The 18,727-nt window shown below is 46.8% G+C and overlaps 1 protein-coding gene across 1 annotated transcript in view; it reads left to right on the forward strand.

Moving 5' to 3' along the window:
• The first annotated feature begins 2,702 nt into the window (after positions 1-2,702).
• The window catches only part of GNAT1 (G protein subunit alpha transducin 1), a 268,365-nt gene continuing 252,340 nt past the window's right edge, over positions 2,703-18,727 (forward strand). The window contains exon 1 of the mRNA XM_078661255.1: positions 2,703-2,836. The gene's annotated coding sequence lies outside the window, so the exon portion shown is untranslated. The remainder of the gene's footprint in view (positions 2,837-18,727) is intronic.

Raw genomic sequence — 18,727 nt, forward strand, 5'->3', positions numbered from 1 at the left:
AAGAAGTATACATCAAACAGATATACAAATTATGAAATATTTAATTTAATTCACAAACGAAACAAATACAGAAAACAAAAATTATGGGAAGGTTGTATCTTTTCAATATGTAGATTTGTTTCTAAAACACAAAGTGCTTGAGTCTAAAATATCACTTTGTTTTTTGCTCCAGTCCATGCAATTTTGTTGTTGGCACTCAACAGTGCTGCTTCAGTTGAAGTTAACAATCGTCCATACTCAATTCCATTTACTGTATTTGCCTTGCTCCCACAAATCAAATTAAGGATCGGAACTTTATTTTTAGCATCAAATTTCAATTTTTCTCAAATGCACAGGGCATTTTAAAACTTTACGTTTTCAGTATTACTTTTTTATATATATGTACGTTTTTGGTCTACTAATATTTAATTTTCTAAACAATCGCAGACCCCGTGATTAGACATTGTGAACCCCCAGGCGTCCACGGACGTAGGTTAATAAAGACATCTGTAGACCCTCAGCTTGCATGGCAATGGTAAACTGGAACAAATTGACAGACTGAAATGAGACAGGAAACAGGAAAATTCAACCTGAAGTCAGTTCAGCGATCATCTGCTTTAGCTTTGTGTACAAGTCACTTATTGACAGAAGTTAGACACCTTGGTAAGGCGGGAGCCATGCATTTGTTATATGACACTAAGATGCCTCCCTCTTTATCGGACGCCACCAAATCGATGGTGCAAGCCTACCAGAGCATGTTGAAACATATAGGCTTGGGAAACCCCCACTATCAACACCACTTTGGAGGGAACCTGACTGGTGAGCTCAGCAATTTGTAGGATGGGACCACATAGGCCGCTCCCTGTTGGGGTATGTGTGGGTGTGCAAACACATAATATCATATGATTTGCACCACATAATTTACAATTGTTTCAGTTCCTGCAACAGAAGGGTCTGTTAGACCCTTTGTGAACAACTGCAAGCCCACTTCCTAAATACAACGCAATAGAAGTTAAGCTGACGCTGGAACCTCTCATGAGGAGAAACATTTCACAACTATCTCTTTCTCTTGTTGCAGACACATAAGACCCACGAGATGCCTTGCAACACTGATGAAAGGAGGACCATTGAAGGATGATGAATGGAGGGAGGTTTGTACGGACAGATTTAAGTTAATTATCTACACAAGACGTATACTCCAGACAGACTTAGAAGATGGGCCTCAGATCAAATCCCACATGTCCCCTCTGTTTAGCAGAGAAGGGCTCTATCTTTAACAGGGTTTGGAATTACCCTGCCATTCAGCGTTTCTGGTCCCTGATTGAAGGGTCCATGTCAGCCATGTTAGGTAGAACACTGAGATTTACCTCCAAGATGACATCCCTTGGTTTGCTTGAGGAAGGAGATGGACCAAGGCACAACCGATTCCTGTTGGGGATAGGCTGTATGCTCGCTAAACATGACATCGCCTGCTGGTGGAATTCTGATTCAACCCTTACTGCGTGAATGGGTGATTGGGATGGACTAATGTGCCACTATGGACGAGAAGTATGCAAAGGGTTACTTCTGAAAATACAATAAGAGTTGGATACTCTGGTTGCAAAACTCTTAATCATTAATCGAACCTCAGCCTGGGTCCCAACCTGCCTCCAACAACTCTTATCCTAGCCCAAACCCAAACCCTAGCCCTAACCATAACCATCACCCTTTCCCTCTAACCTTTTTGCCTAAAATTACTCTACACCACGAACCTATGCCTAACCCAAACAATGATGACTTTAAATCTAACACCAACAGCACTCCTTGTCCTGGGCCTATCCCTAAACGTAACACTAACATTAACACTTACCTTAGCTCCTGTCCTAACACCATACCAAAATCCTAACACTGACTCTAACATTAACTCTAACCAAATCCCTGTATTTATTGTCATTGTAACGGGATCACTACAATGGTGACTGTATAAAGGTTTACAACGTAAGTGTTGTAGATGTTATGTGGTTGCACTCAGTACACCTTTCATGGTCCTCTTGGCAAACAGATGCCCCGACCACACTCACCCATTTGATTAAGAGTCAGAGCTAGAATTAGATTGAGTTTGAAGACATCTGCATTATCATGTCCGCCACAGGCACTTTCAAGGACCCCTACTGAATGATCTGAGCACACAACCTATTGCCGCAGGCCAAACTGTACCTGTGAATGGAGCAGACCTTTTATCCCCACAATATCCCCTGTAGAAGCATTCTAACAACATCCTGTGACCTGACGACAAGCTTTTTGCTCATTACACAGGTTTGTTGCCCACCACGAAATGCTGTATCTATGTACGAGTGAGGCCGATCTAATCAAATAACCAATACCACAACTGCTAGTAGTGGTACCTTTGGCGCACCTTTATAACACGCGCCATTTTCTTACAGAAAACCATTGTCTAAATAATACCATTTTGATAAGAACATTCTTCTTCTGAGTGCTCATAACCTCTACCTCATAATTATTCGGGTGGAATCGTTAGGTTTTTAAAAAATTCATTATTTGTCGCAACTATTTTGAAAATGTTTACAGGACGTCTCTTTTGTGTTCCAGTTCCAGATCAGGAACACGTGTCGCAGTATATATAAAAATCAAACCGAGAGAACTATCGCTTGTTTGTTCTGTGCGCCAACTGCCTGGTACGTACGGCGGGTGAGACGTTTATTTCACAGCGACAGCGTGTTTACGTCATAGCCAAAACCAACCGGGCACACTTCGGGGGTGTCCGCCCGTCTCGTGCACACTTGCGATGGTACAATTCCATATACATATATGTATTCTGTCCGAAACCGGCGGGCCACAAGGGTTGATCATTGACTAAGTGAGTTATTAAAAGTTACTTTGTCATGTGTAATGTCAGGCAATTGCACTTACCCTCTTCGTGACGTTTCACGTAGTCCAGTTATGACCCTGGTCAGCCTTGCTTACCAATGGACAACCGGTCTAAATCCTCCACTAACAGACTGCATTTTTGGCATGGCAGACTCCGCAATTGACCCCATCAAATCGAAATTGCAAATGAATCTCTGTAAAAAGTTCAACTCATTTAGCACTTCTGCTTAGTTCCAATCTGTCTCAGCATTCACGCCTCATCCTAAATTACAATGTTTTCAACTCCACCAATCCCCCTTTGCTTCCCTCCTAATTCAGATCCAGGTTCCAGATTTTCACCTTTATTCAAGTATTTATTCCTTAATAATAAACCTGAAAAAAGGGTTGATTATGGTTTTGTCATTTTGAGCCATTCGTGATTTTAGTACATTATACCCCATCTACTCTACATGCTCTGTTGCACTTCAAATATTTCAAAGCCACTACATTGACCTAACCACTACAGGGTAAGTGTATTAGAAAAGTGTTTTTTAACCTGTGGTCCAGGGACCCCTGGCTGGTCTGTGAAGCCTACTCAGGTGGTCTGCGACCACTTAGATAATTAAATAATATTAACACACTAATAAAGTGTATAAAAAAAGAAGCAAAATGTACTATTGAAAATTTTAAAACATTCCCTAAATGTGAAGGAATATGAAATGGGAGGCTAACAATGAAATCAGTATCTTCAGATTGATTAATGGGAGTGGTGTAAGTGCATGAAACTGAATATAGGCCCCCATTAGGATGGCGGGCAGACTTTGCCCGCCTGCCACCCTTGCGGAAAACGGGACCGCCCGCGAGCTGAGCGGCGGTCCCACACTGCATATTAGGATGCGCCCGCCACAGTGGCGGGCGCATCATGCATTTTTAACATTGTGGCGGGCCGTGCTCTCAGCACCGCCCGCTACAATGCTAAAAATGCATGTATGCATTTGCATACACAAAGCGTCAGGCACCGCTTGGTGCCTGCCGCATTGTGTATGCAAATGCAGGGGAGTACCACAGGTACCCCCCATGTGCGCCCCCCACCCCCCCTTCACCATGGGGGCCCGCAGGGGGCCCCGAAGTGAAGACCGCATGCCTTTCCATGGCGGCATTGCCGCCACAGAAAGGCATCTTTCACAACCCAAGGGAACCCCCACCCCACCCAAGGGAACCCCCCCCCCTGAAAATAACCTAGTTAAGATGAAAAAATACCTTAATGGAGCTCACCTCGCACTCCCAAATGTAGCTACTTCAACAAAAGACTGGTAAAATTAACCCTGAGCCTTTGTTTGATCCATAAAAATCCCAACCTCATTAGGATCCCTAAAATTGATCATTTTATTATTCCACATAACTTTAATGAGAGCTGGGAACCTCAACTGGACTGTTGCCCCTAAAGACCGTAAAGTCTGTATAAATTTTCCCAGCTCCCACTGCCTATCCTGCGTGGTTCTTGAGAGATCCGATCTAATCCGAAATTTCCACTCCCCTTTGGAAAAACTCCCAGCTTGTAAAGCCTCTGACAGGACTTGCTCTATTAAAGTGTATGATTTGAAATTAACCAAGATTCTCCTAGGGGTCTTCCTATTTGACTTTTATAGAAGGGATCTCTATGAATTCTCTGGATATCAGCCTCTAGGTCATGGGAATTAATAGAGGGAATAAACTCTTTTACTAAGTTTATAAGAAAGCTTTTAATGTTATCCCCCTCTAGGCCGTCTGGGACAATGAGAACCATAACATTGTTCCGTCTTTCATTATTTTCTAGTGCTTCAATTTTATCCAACATAACTTTTTCACCATTTTTCAAAGTTTGAATCTCAGTCCGATCGATTTCTACTTGGGGGCTAGGGGAACATGGCGGCGGGTTAACTCAGCTGCGAGCTCCTTCGAAACCCTCACCGATGTAGCTGCTTAAACCATCTTGGGCCACGCGCTCCCATTTTTCTTTCCCTGCCTCTGTGCTGGACTTATCTTTTGCGTAATTTGGGCGTACTTACTCTACTTTTTTCCTTCTGAGCCTTCTGTGCTTTCGCCTATCTCATCTGTGGTGTGCGGTGGTTTACTTTTGAAGCCCCGCGGCCCAACTGTGATTTGCTGCGTCTTTGCTATCTTGGTCCCCCGGCTTCGGGCTTTAGGCTCAGGAACGCTGCAGAGCTGGCTGCAGGACATGGTTTGATCCCGGGATCTGCCGGGCGTTTGCTAGATGCAGAAGACTGCGTATGCCTGGATAGGCGCGCCGCTTTCAGGATCTCCTTCCGGGGCACGCCAGGCAGAGCTAGTCCCTATCAGCTGCCCCGTTCTACGAGCTGCATTACGAGCTTCATTACAGGAGGCTCGCAGGGGTATGATTACAGAATACAGAAACTACATCAGATTACCTTCGTTTATTTAGCTCTTTCCTTGCCATCAGTTCTCTCTCTGCCCATGAGCCTCAGACGGATTAAAAGCTTGGGTAGTAAGGAAATCAGCATCCCTCCTCAGGATAAGCAAACTCCACGAAGGAGAGGAAAAGCGAAATTGAGATCGATAAATCTGATGAATCCAGAGCCTGCACAGGAGGAGCAAGTAAGGCAGGGGGAGGCATTGAATGTTGACTGTTTACAATCTGTTAATTGTCTTACATTAGCTCCTCAAACTGGGGGCTCAGCAGGTAAAAAAAGAGTGGAATGCCCTAGTAGGTACGCTCTACGTAATAAAAACGTTAGCGTCCTGGGTGCCCCTCTAAATCCTTCTACAATTCCCCCTGCTCCTATTTTTGGGAAAACTCTTTCTAAAAAATCTAGTAGGAAAACAGGAGAAGCCCACCTCTCATTCCTCAGAATTCTTCCTCAGTATCCTCGGGGAGAAAGCAAAAAGAAGCTCAACAAGTCAAGATAACTCCTTCTCTAAGATCTTTTTTTAAGGTGCATAATAAAGTCCAACGGGTTGGCTAAACTGCCTTGGGAATGACTGATTCACACCTACAGGAGCTATAGGAGCTTCTTACCGCCATACCGTGTTTTAGACTCTGAATCCTGGGCATTGTGTTATTGGACCCTGAACCCTGGGCGCTACTACATCGCCGCAAATTGCCCCCTCCCACCGCTGCAGTGGTCACCTTTAGCGGCCGCAGTGTGGAGGGCGGCAGCAGCAACTACATTTCCCAGGCTCCCTCAGTGGCGGACAGACGCCACACAATCGCGCCGGGCGGCGCATAAAGCAGGCGTCACCCCGGTGGAGCGGGGGACGCCTACAGGAGCTATAGGAGCTTCTTACCGCCATACCGTGTTTTGGACTCTGAATCCTGGGCATTGTGTTATTGGACCCTGAACCCTGGGCGCTACTACATCGCCGCAAATTGCCCCCCTCCCGCCGCCGCAGTGGTCACCTTTAGCGGCCGCAGTGTGGAGGGCGGCAGCAGCAACTACATTTCCCAGGCTCCCTCAGTGGCGGACAGACGCCACACAATCGCGCCGGGCGGCGCATAAAGCAGGCGTCACCCCGGTGGAGCGGGGGACGCCTACAGGAGCTATAGGAGCTTCTTACCGCCATACCGTGTTTTGGACTCTGAATCCTGGGCATTGTGTTATTGGACCCTGAACCCTGGGCGCTACTACATCGCCGCAAATTGCACGCCGCCGCAGTGGTCACCTTTAGCAGCCACAGTGTGGAGGGCGGCAGCAGCAACTACATTTCCCAGGCTCCCTCAGTGGCGGACAGACGCCACAAAATCGCGCCGGGCGGCGCATAAAGCAGGCGTCACCCCGGTGGAGCGGGGGACGCCTACAGGAGCTATAGGAGCTACTTACCGCCATACCGTGTTTTGGACTCTGAATCCTGGGCATTGTGTTATTGGACCCTGAACCCTGGGTGCTACTACATCGCTGCAAATTGCCCCCCTCCCGCTGCCGCAGTGGTCACCTTTAGCGGCCGCAGTGTGGAGGGCGGCAGCAGCAACTACATTTCCCAGGCTCCCTCAGTGGCGGACAGACGCCACACAATCGCGCCGGGCAGCGCATAAAGCAGGCGTCACCCCAGCTCCGCGGGACGCGAGCGAGACGCCGTGCGAAGCCTGGGCAAAGGGCGGGCCCTCTGATGCCCTCAGAGACCGTAAGAGACTGGGCTGGGCCCCCCCTCTTTCTGTGACTGATTCATGATACAGTAGATCTGGAATTACATGTAGAAAGTTGCAGTATCTATAACCACACTACCATATTGTTTGATAGGTTGCAGTTTGTGGGTCCACATTGCTTGAACCACTGTAGTTGCTCTGTTTAGTTAGATTTGGCTTTACTATTAAACTATGACGTTATCTCCCACGAAAGACAGGTATTCACTGATAGGAGGAGTCAACCAGCGTACGCTGGATGATTTCTTATTCAGGGTTAACACTGGGACAGACAAGGAAATCGCTATGTCTGAGCGATGGGCGGAGAGACGCCGTTCTATCGAATGTATCAATAACAAGAGAACATTGGGGACAGTGAGGCTACCCTAAACATCAGCATCCCACTACTTTTACTAGAAAACACCCCCCCTCCAGCTGTAGTTAATGTTTTAACTATAATGACTCATATTTGAATTGCAGTCTGATTGCAGATGCAGAACCCTTGCCCGACACTTTGCCAACGCAAGTGGACTCATCTATCATAGCAAAGGGAGCATCACAAAAACATAGAGCCCAAGGTCCACCACCCAAAAGAAGAAAAAAGAGGGGGGACTCTCTACTTAAAAACAAGGTGATTGGTAAAAAGGGGGGGACCTCTATTAAATCTACCCCCAATGTATCTGCATCTACACCAATCCTGATGGTTAAGTCAATACCCACCCTGCTAAATGACCCATCTAGTACAAACTTATTGGGCAGCATAGAGCAGTTATTAAGATCGTTCATGTTGCCACTAGTTGAGAGATTAAAGGGATTAACCAGCCAAATGGAGAAGTTAGAAAAAGATTTAGGGGACATTAAAGCGGCAATTATAGATCCCTCCAAACCTGAACTAGAGCACAATCACCTTGTACCATCGCTAAATACCGTTGCTCAGAAGGGAACTAAAACCACGTCCTTGCCCAAACCGAAACCCCGTAAAACATTAACCACTATCACTGAAGCGATAAATAGTAGGAATACTGCCAAGAAGACACAAGATGGGGCAATATTAGACAAACCAGGAAATGGACCATTATTACACCCCCTCACAAAAACCTCTAAACCCATTGAGCAAGAAAAAATCGTCAGGACACTCCCAGTGAAGAAACCCAGAGTAGAGCTGCCCCCGGAAGCGGCGCCATTTGTTGCAGTCCTGACCGGGGTACCAGCACTTGTGGATGGATGTGTAGAAGACCAACGTGGGCTAAAAAATAAAGTCATACACTGGCTGAGGCAGAACTGCCCACTTCCACCAGATATAAACGGGACAATACTTAACGTTAGACGTTTAGCTTGGTTGGGGAAAAGAATTAAGGATTTAGCGGGTGACATTGTCTTCATAAATTTTCAGGATGACAGAGTAGTTAGGTACATTATAAATGGGTTTCCACAAAATGTAGGCAATGCCATCACTATACGTGATCTAACTTACTTTTACCCAAGAGGAATGGTTGCTCCGATACCCACCATTAGGCCCTTGAGTTACCAACAGAACAATCACGTAACCCCCTTATTCAGCCACCAGAACCTGGGTCGTGGGCACTCTACTCAGAGACTGGATGGTTATTTTAGACCCATTCTTTACCATCAGCAGAACAACCAAGCAACCCCCTCATACTTCCCCGGGAATTTTGGTTTTGGGCCACCCACTCAGAGGCAGGATGATTATCCTAGACCACCTCCGTTCCATCAAAGTGATTATTACTGGCCCACTTTTAACCGCTTTACAGCATTAGCGGACATGGAGGGTGTCGACTGACTCTGTTCAGGGGATATAGCAGATAATCTTGCCGCTGAAAAGGGCCCCTGTTCAACTGTAAAGTTACCCATAATTTGTAAGGTGCATGTTTCCCCCCCAAAGCTTAACTACCCCCAAAAATTAGCGCATGTTTGTGTGAGCATAGACAAGGGGCAACCAGCACACGCGCAAGTTACAGGCAGGGGAGACATAAGGGGGAAGGTGGCAAATGAGGCAGTTAGAATGGTGTCTTGGATTATTGCTGGTTTGGCGACTAAAATTAGCAACAAAGAATGGTGCCAGTATATACACCAATTCCCCATAATTTGTTTACAGGAAACTTGGGCAGTTGACAACCATTCTTTACACCTACAAGGGTACAAATGTTTTTTTTGTTCCAGCAAGAAAATCTACATCAGGCAGGGCAAAGGGTGGGCTATCGGTATATGTGGACCTGAATCTCCCTGGCACATGGTCAACCACTAATCATCATTCTCATGATATCCAAGAGGTGCGGCTCAAGGGTAAAGGATTTAACCTGACAATATTGAATTTGTATTATAATGTGGCGGGCGGGGGATGTAATGCTCTGATACGGGAACTGGAGTATAGACTGTGCCAAGTCCCTACCTGCAAAGCCAAAAATCACACCCCAAATAGTCTAATCGTGGGGGACTTTAACTGTCATCTTTGCCCAGCCCTTCTTCCAATAGACTTGACATGGTCGCGATGCCCAAAGGACAACGGGGCCCACTTTGAGCATACTGCAGAAGGCGAGGCTTTAACAAAATTTCTAGCGAACCAGGATTTGGTCCACACCCTGGATATGGTGCATATGTTAAAAGACGAGACCCTGCCACCTACCTTCAAGGGGAGAGGATGCTTTTCGTATATCGACTATATCATCGCCTCAAGGGCCATTATAAATAGAGTCTCTAGGGTTGGCATAGAATGGAACCCGTTCAGCGACCATAACCCCCTGTTGTTGGATATACTGTACCAGTCCGCCCCAATTAGGGAAAAGTTTGCAGCGGTATCTGAGAGGGCTATTGACCTGGGTAGACGCCTAAGGTGGTCTAGGATCAATGGGGAAAGGTTTGATGAATCACTAATGGAGAAGGGGAAAAAATCCATTGAGGCATGTTTAGATGAGAGAATTGAAGGGCGGCAATTACTCACAGCATTTGACCAAATAGCACACCTGGTAGATGGGTTGTTAAAGTCTAGCGCCCCAGCAAAAGAGACTGGTAGCAAGCCGCGATGGTTTGACCGAGACTGCTCTAAAGCCCTGAGGGATCTCAAAGACAGTATTAAAGCAAAGCCGAGGGATGCCACTCGGGTTGCGTCCTGCAGGAAAAAATATAAAAGTGAGTTGAGCAGGAGGAAAAAGGCATTACAAGCAGAAGGTTGGGCGGACCTTAGAGAAGCTGGGGAAAAGAGGGGCATGACCGAATTCTGGAAAATAATTATTAGACCCACATTCCAGGATGATATGGTCCCTAAATTAGGAACGAACATCACGCCCGATATGTGGATCACTCACTATAGGGGTCTATATAACCATGAAACAGACACCCAGTATGATAAAGGGAATACAGACCTAGGTCAGCTGGTAGTTTTTTCCTTAACGGAAATCAGGATCGGGATCGAGGGGCTATCAAAAAATAAAGCACCAGGCCCGGATGGAATCCCGCCTGACTTGTTCCTTAGTTCAGTGGAATTATGGGCCCCTATAATGACGAGAGTCATTAATACTGCAATCCGCTATGGCTTACCGCCCTCATGGTCTACTGCCACCATCGTCCCCATTTTTAAAAAGGGTAACAGGGACGACCCACAATGCTATCGCCCCATTTCCCTAATTGATGTATCCGCTAAAATCTTGGGAAGGGGTATACTAAACCGATTGACTGGGTGGACTGAAGCAAATAACATCGTCTCAGACGCACAGTATGGCTTTAGGATGGGTCGTTCTACGAGCGACCAATGCTTGAACCTTTATATGATAGCAGCCAAATACACTATGGCCAGTGATGAATCTCTCTTTTTGGGGTTTATGGATCTGGCAGCTGCCTTTGATCATGTTAATAGAGGTAAGCTCTGGAACATGATGACTAGCATGGGGATTGAGGTTGGCATCATTAACATATTAAGGGAATTGCACAGTAACACATCAGCACAAGTTAGGTATAATATGCAGGGTGGATGCACAGACTCCTTCCAATGTAACAGTGGGGTCCGCCAGGGTTGCATCCTGGCGCCTTTTTTGTTTTCCCTTTATATTAATAATCTCGAACAGCACCTCTTACAGTTGGGATCCGACTGTCCACAAGTAGGGTCGCGTCATGTCCCTGTGTTACTCTACGCAGATGACGCGGTCCTCCTCGGGCGCACACCAAAGAGTCTACAGATTTTAATTGATGGTTTTGTTTCTTTCATGGGTTCATTAGACCTTTCTGTTAACTTGGGCAAATCCTATGTTTTAACTGTCGGTAAAAAACCCTCTAACAAATGCATTTTTACAATAGGGAGTCATAAGATTGAGAAGGTCAAGTCGTTCTCATATCTAGGCGTTCTGTTTGATGGGTTATTAAAATTTAACGCCCTGGTAGAGGATCGTTGTCGTAAAATGATTGCCGCCAGTGGGGCAATAGCCGGTTATGGCCGAAGGCTGGGGAGGTGGTGCCCCGAACAGGGGATGATCCTATATAACTCAGTATGTTGCTCTAAAGTTACCTATGGGGCAGAGGTGTGGGGCTTTGCTAATGTTTGCCAACTGCAGCGGGTGGAGAATAAACATCTACGATCCATCCTGAAAGCCCCACACAGTGTAACAGCCGCAATAGCTCATAGGGAGTTAGGGATCCCCTACCTTGAAGATTTGATTAAGGTTAGGCCAATTTTAGCCTGGCTTAAGCTCTGGATAAATCATGAGGCTAGCCTAAGCAGGGAAATACTGAAGGACTGCTTGGGCAGAGAAAAATGGTCGCGAATCCCGTGGCTCAGTTATGTAAAATCTGTACTGGTAACTCTGGGTCTAGGGAATCTTTTTATTGACCCGACATCGATCACCCCCCAGCACAAGACAATTGTTAAAAAAGCTTTCTTTGCACACAAAGCCGCACAAAGAATAGAACAAGAAAGGGCTAAAACTACGGTGTGTGCATACAATCTTGTAAAGACCACAGAAGGAATGGAACCCTATCTATATCTGTTACACAATGCACAGGAAAGGTTTTTAATGACTCGTTATAGGCTCAATTTTTTACCTTATTTATTGGGATCACCACTAGGGTACTTACCCTCTATTGAGCAGAAGGGAACCTGCGGCTGCGACAATAGGTCTCCGCAGGATTCCCTTCATTTTGTATTAATATGCCCGTTTTATTCTGAACACAGACGTAGATTCCTGGTAGAGATTTTAAAAAAATCAAATATTAAATGTGCAAAAGAGGCCTTGATTTTTTTACAACAGGCGTCGGACCCCCTTACATTGTGCTGTATCATAAATTTTATCAAAGTAGCTGTCCGATTAAGAGCAACTAGGGGGGGGGGGATCATGAGAATTTTGTGATTGTTTTTAATGGATTATAATGTCTTATTTTATTCATTGGGATCTTGCTGTTGTACTTACATCAAGTCACATGTTAACTTGACTGTTTGTCCTTTTTTAAGAAATGTACTTATAATGTTTGTTTGTACTTTTATGGTGATTTTTAATCACTGAATAAAGAACCCAAATAAAAATAAGACTGATTCACACCAGAATATAGTGCCATTAACTGAGGCAGCTGTGGTAAGCGTAGATGTCATGGACTCTATCAATGTGAATTCAATAGCAGAGGGGGTAGTGCAGTTCAATGTCACCACTTCTAATAGGTTTCAGGTTCTAGGCGGCTGTGAGGGTAGCGTCGTGGGCGATCCTTTCATCTCTCCTGCGGTAATGTCTCAATCGCCCATTTCTTCGGCCGCTGGAGGCCCGCATCATCAATCCTAAACATGGTTGCCAGGTCCTAAACAATTGGACCTGGCAACCATGTTAGTGACCCTCTCGTCAGACATGAGAAATAGATTTGCCATCTCGGAGAGGAATCAGGCTACAATCCAAGACTCTTGTGAGACTTTAGAAGCTAAGATGTCTGCAATTACAGAGAGAATCTGTGCTATGGAAGCTACAGTGGTGGCCCTTAATAAGGAAGTAGAAATCTATCTCTGCAATATTACCCAGGTCAACTAACAAGGAGTAAATTCTTATTTGGGTTGGTAATTACCGAGACGTGAAATTTGTTATCGTTAATTGGCAAACAATTTGCTAGGTATTGTAGTGCTCTTTTGAAGTATTGGGTGCTACAAGATCACCCGGAAGGACCGCGTCAATTAAACCGGAGGAGGAATCGCCATCGTCTACAGGAACACCATCAACATCACGACCGCCACCGAAGACACACTCTCCGCCGCCGAACACCTACACTTCCAGATTCACACCGACCTCAAGACTACCCTTAGTGGAACGCTCATCTACAGACCCCCGGGCCCACGCACACAATTCAGCGAAACCATCACCGACTTCATCAGCTCGTACGCCCTCGCCTCACCAGAATACATCCTCCTAGGGGACCTGAACTTTCCCCTGGAGAAAACCAGCGCCAACAACACCATCACCCTGCTCGACAACCTCGCCAACCTCGGACTCAAGCAACTATTGAACACCCCCACCCACATCGCTGGCCACACGCTCGACCCCATCTTCTCCGCCAGCAACCACGTCTCCTTCAGCCACTCCACCGGACTACACTGGACCGACCACAGATGCCTCCACTTCACCTTCAAAAAGAATACATCCCACCACCGCAAGCAACAAATCCCCCACAGAGGCTGGAGCAAAATCACCACAGACCAGCTCCTCTCATCGCTGAGCCAGAACCCACCAGCCAACACTGCTGACACCAATGACGCAGCCCACAAACTCACACAGTGGATCACCAACTGCGCCGACGCCCTCGCACCACTGAAGAACCCCCCAGGCACGACCAGCAACAGGAAAACCTTGTGGTTCACAGACGCCCTCAAAGAATCAAAAAAATCCTGCCGAAACCTCTAAAAAACCGGGCACCACAAACAAACCACAGGAAACATGACAACCCTCAAGAACGCCACCCGTAAACACCACCAGCTGATCCGCACCACCAAAAGGACAGCATTCAAAGAGCGGCTAGACAACAACACCCATAACAGCAAGGAACTCTTCAACATCGTCAAAGAGCTCTCCAACCCCCACGCTAGCAACAACAACATCACACCATCACAAGAACTCTGCAACTCCCTCACCACGCTCTTCCACCGAAAGATCGCAGACATACACGACAGGTTCGGCCCCAGACTCCGCCTCCAGCCACCGAACCAGCGACCCCCAACACCACCCTCAGCACCTGGACCCCCATCGGCACTGAAGATACCACCAACGTCATGAACTCCATCCACTCTGGCTCCCCCTCGGACCCATGCCCCCATCATATCTTCAACAAAGCTGACACCATCATCGCACCCCATCTCCCGAACATCATAAACAGCTCCTTCACGTCAGCCACCTTCCCGGAGAGCTGGAAGCACGCAGAAATCAACGCCCTCCTGAAGAAACTCACAGCGGACCCCAAAGACCTCAAGAACTTCCGCCCCATCTCTCATCTTCCCTTCCCGGCCAAAGTCATCGAGAAGACCGTCAACAAACAGTTGACTGCTTCTCTCGAGGCAAACAACTTGCTCGACCCATCCCAGTCCGGATTCCGAGCCAACGACAGCACCGAGACTGCCCTCATCGCAGCCACCGACGACATCAGGACCCTGATGGACAACGGAGAAACAACCGCCCTCATCCTCCTAGACCTCTCGGCAGCCGGTATGCCACTGCACCCTAATAACCCACCTCTTCACCACTGGGATCCAAGGAAAGGTCCTGAACTGGATTACCTCGTTCCTCTCCGACAGAACCCAGAGAGTCCGCCTCCCTCCCTTCCGCTCAGAGGCCACGAGAACATCTGCGGCGTACCCCAAGGCTCCTCGCTCAGCCCAACCCTCTTCAATATCTACATGAGCCCCCTCGCCACCATCGCACGCAAACACAACATCAACATCATCTCCTATGCCGACGACACCCAGCTGATACTATCCCTCACCAAAGACCCAGCCGCCGCCAAAACCAACCTCCAGGAAGGAATGAAAAACGTCGCAGATTGGATGAAGCTCAGCCGCCTGAAGCTGAACTCGACAAGACGGAGGTCCTCATCCTCGGAAAATCCCCATCCGCCTGGGACGACTCCTGGTGGCCGTCAGCACTGGGCTCCTCGCCGACACCCTCGGACCACGCACGCAACCTAGGATTCATCCTGGACTCCTCCCTCACAATGGCCAAACAAGTCAACGCCGTCTCGTCCTTCTGCTTCAACACCCTGCGCATGCTCCGAAAAATCTTCAGGTGGATCCCCATCGAAACCAGAAAAACCGTCACCCAGGCCCTCGTCACCAGCCGACTGGACTACGGAAACGCCCTATACGCGGGAACCGCCGCCAGACTTCAGAAACGAGTACAACGCATACAGAACGCCTCCGCACGACTCATCCTCGACATCCCTCGCCGCAGCTACATATCCGCCCACCTGAGAAACCTGCACTGGCTCCCCGTCAACAAGAGGATCACATTCAGGCTCCTCACCCACGCACATAAAGCACTCCACGACACGGGCCCCGAATACCTCAACAGCCGCCTCTCGTTCTACACTCCCACTCGTCAGCTCCGCTCCGCCGACCTCGCCACCGTCCCACGGATTCCCAGAACCACCGCCGGAGGAAGATCGTTCTCCTACCTGGCAACCAAGACATGGAACTCCCTCCCCGCACACCTACGAATGACCAAGGACCATCTCACCTTCAGGAAACACCTCAAGACCTGGCTGTTCAAGCAGTAGCAGCACCCTCCCCCCTTTCAGCGCCTTGAGACCCTCACGGGTGAGTAGCGCGCTCTATTGATTGATTGACTTTCCAGATGTTTCCATTGTAGACCAGAGATAGATTAGCTTCTGTGCAGGTGTGTGTGTAGTCAAAGCTCATTAGAATCTGATTGTCCATAGGCAATTACATGCATATGGGAATTTTTAATTTTAGCATAATTTTGGGAATGCGTGCAAATCTATGAAAAAATATGGGTGGAAAAAAAACTGGCAAAAAAGTACTTGAGTGGGAGAAAATCCCAAACCCCTACTTTTTGCAGGACAACCCATAAAACTAATGGAAGAACCACATAAAAATGCCACTACTTAAAAACAAACAGGAAACAGTGGAAGCTATTAGCAGTATCTAAAGCATGGGCCCAATTTGCATACCTCAACGTGCTTCCAGGTGCAATATTCACGTAAACGGCTTCTGTGCATGATTAGGTTTTAGACATACTATTGTGTACTAAACTGTCAGTGCACAGAATTGACAAGGAAAGGTCGCGCTGACATTTTTCCCCGTGTTGTAGTTATGTCCTTTCTTTTGTCATGCGTTTATTGGCATTTATTGACATATTGTCAAAATATAATAATTGCTGAGTGTTAGCACAAATTGCCAGTCTGTCAATACTGAAATACGTACTAAAACATGCGGCAGAACGAGAGTAGTATGTTTGTATTCCCAGCATTTGTTTTACCACACACCACAGGCTGTAATCTTTAGGAATTGCAACTGGCATTGCATCTGGAAATGGTATCAGCACACTGGGCTGTTTTGTGTAGCATTAGCTTAATACTCTACAGGAGCCCATCAGAGCCTGATTTCTCAATGAAGTTCGAAAGTCTACATTTGCAGATTTACATTTACATTTATGTGTAGATTTTGTCATTTCTGGGATTCACAAAGGTCTGGAACAGTACTTCTGGAAAGAGGTGGACCATCAAGCTTCTCAGGACATTTCGGAAAATGTTATAATTTTCCAATTATGTTACTGTGAAGTAATCTCTCTATGCTTAATATGTACATAGAGTATAACTGAGGGGAATATTAGCAAGAACCTTTTTAAAATTATCGCCGTTTTAGCGGCAGAAAACTGCCGCTAAAACGGCGATAATGGGCTTGCTAATATTCGTTATAGATTTCCAATAGAAGCCCAGGTTAGATGTCCTGCATATCTAACCTGGGCTTCTATTGGAATTCTATAACGCATATTAGCAAGCCCATTATTGCTATTTTAGCTGCAGTTTCCTGCCGCTAAAACAGCGATAATTTTAACCAGGTTCTTGCTAATATGCCCCTTAGTGTGTTAAAATGTCAGTGCTATGGAGGAACTGGATTTTTTTCCCAGTTTTTCCTTTTTTTCTCCAATGTAAAAAATATATTTACCCCGGGAGAACCCCTTTCCCTGACACTCCCATAGTTTTTGAGGTTTTGCCTGTTGATTTCAGTCCTGGAAATCGATTTACTTCTGCCCTTGATACGGGTAAATCTCCCACCTTTTTGACAATGAGACCGGGCTGAAAAACAGTTTCTAATTACACATAAACTCACAAGTTTGTAGGTCTGCAGGGACTTCCCAAAGCAGCTCCACGTTTGAACACACACCCCTAGGACTATGGGCCATAATATCAAGCAAGGGCGATACATTATCGCAGCTTTTATCAGCAGGAAACTGCTGCTAAAACGGCGATAATGGGCTTGATAATATGCCCTTGTGAATTCCCATAGAAGCCCATGTTAACACCACAACATGGGCTTCTATGGGAATTCACAAGGGCATATTATCAAGCCCATTATCGCCGCTTTAGCGGCAGTTTCCTGCCGATAAAAGCGGCGATAACATATCGCCCTTGCTTGATAATATGGCCCCTATATATTCTCCTACCTACTATATATTACACCGTGCTGGTGTAATAGTACATCTGGGGGCTTATTATCAAGAAACGGCGTTAAAATTATCGCCGCTTTAGCGGCAGGAAACTGCCGCTAAAGCGGCGGTAATGGGCTTGATAATATGCCCTTGTGAATTTCACATAGAAGCCCAGGTTCTGGTGTGAACCTGTGCTTCTATGGGAATTCACAAGGCCATATTATCAAGCCCATTATCGCCGCTTTAGCGGCAGTTACCTGCTGCTAAAGCGGCGATAATTTTAAGCCGTTCTTGATAATATGGCCCTATTTTCTATGGCCGGTCGTCATGTTGGCGCAGTGGGGCGAGAGTAATTGAGTTGCGCCTGTGCTGTGTTTTATAGCCATGGCCGCGCGCGCGTCGCCCCTTCACAGCTTCTGCAGACAATGCCCCCTTGTTCCCGCGCAGGGCTCGCGCTCCGCTACACGACCCCCGTGGAGCTGGAGGGAGCCCAGAGGCAGACACTTAAGTAAACACGCGGAGGAATCTGAGCAAGGTCAGAGCTCAATTTCCTGCCCCACGTCTGGACTGTTCTCGCGCCTTCTCCATCATGAGTCACAGCAAATCCATCAAGCATATTGGGTGCGCCTGTCTTTACATCTGTAAAAAAAAATACCTGTGTTCGTGAACCCCATGGGTACGCGTTATGGAGGCCTGTGTTTATGGGTTATGTTTCCGCGTGAATTTATCGGTGTCTGTTACATACGCTTGTCTACATGATTTGTATGATGTCGCTCCGAGACAGAAGCCCAGCTCGGTTCTAATTTCCCAACAAGCCTTTTGCAATTATTGATGAATGTTGTCAAGCCCGTCTGTATTTCTCTACGCATGCCTCCAGTTTTAGGGGTGCAAGGCCGTATTAACTTCTATTAGATTATCTTCATATTAGGCTGTCATTGCAAGGGAGCCAGTAAGAGTGAGGTATTTCCTGCAGAAGGTAAAGATAACATGGTGTATGGTAGTATCTGGGCAAATCTAAATACATCCTATTGTGTTTTTGCCTCGTGAAATGAGGGTGCAAATTTGGTGTTGAAAAGACTGATTTGCATATGGCTGGGTTCAAACTAAGGTGACATGGTGTGCAAAA

The sequence above is a fragment of the Lissotriton helveticus genome, chromosome 9 (assembly GCF_964261635.1).
Source record: "Lissotriton helveticus chromosome 9, aLisHel1.1, whole genome shotgun sequence".
Taxonomy (NCBI): domain Eukaryota; kingdom Metazoa; phylum Chordata; class Amphibia; order Caudata; family Salamandridae; genus Lissotriton; species Lissotriton helveticus.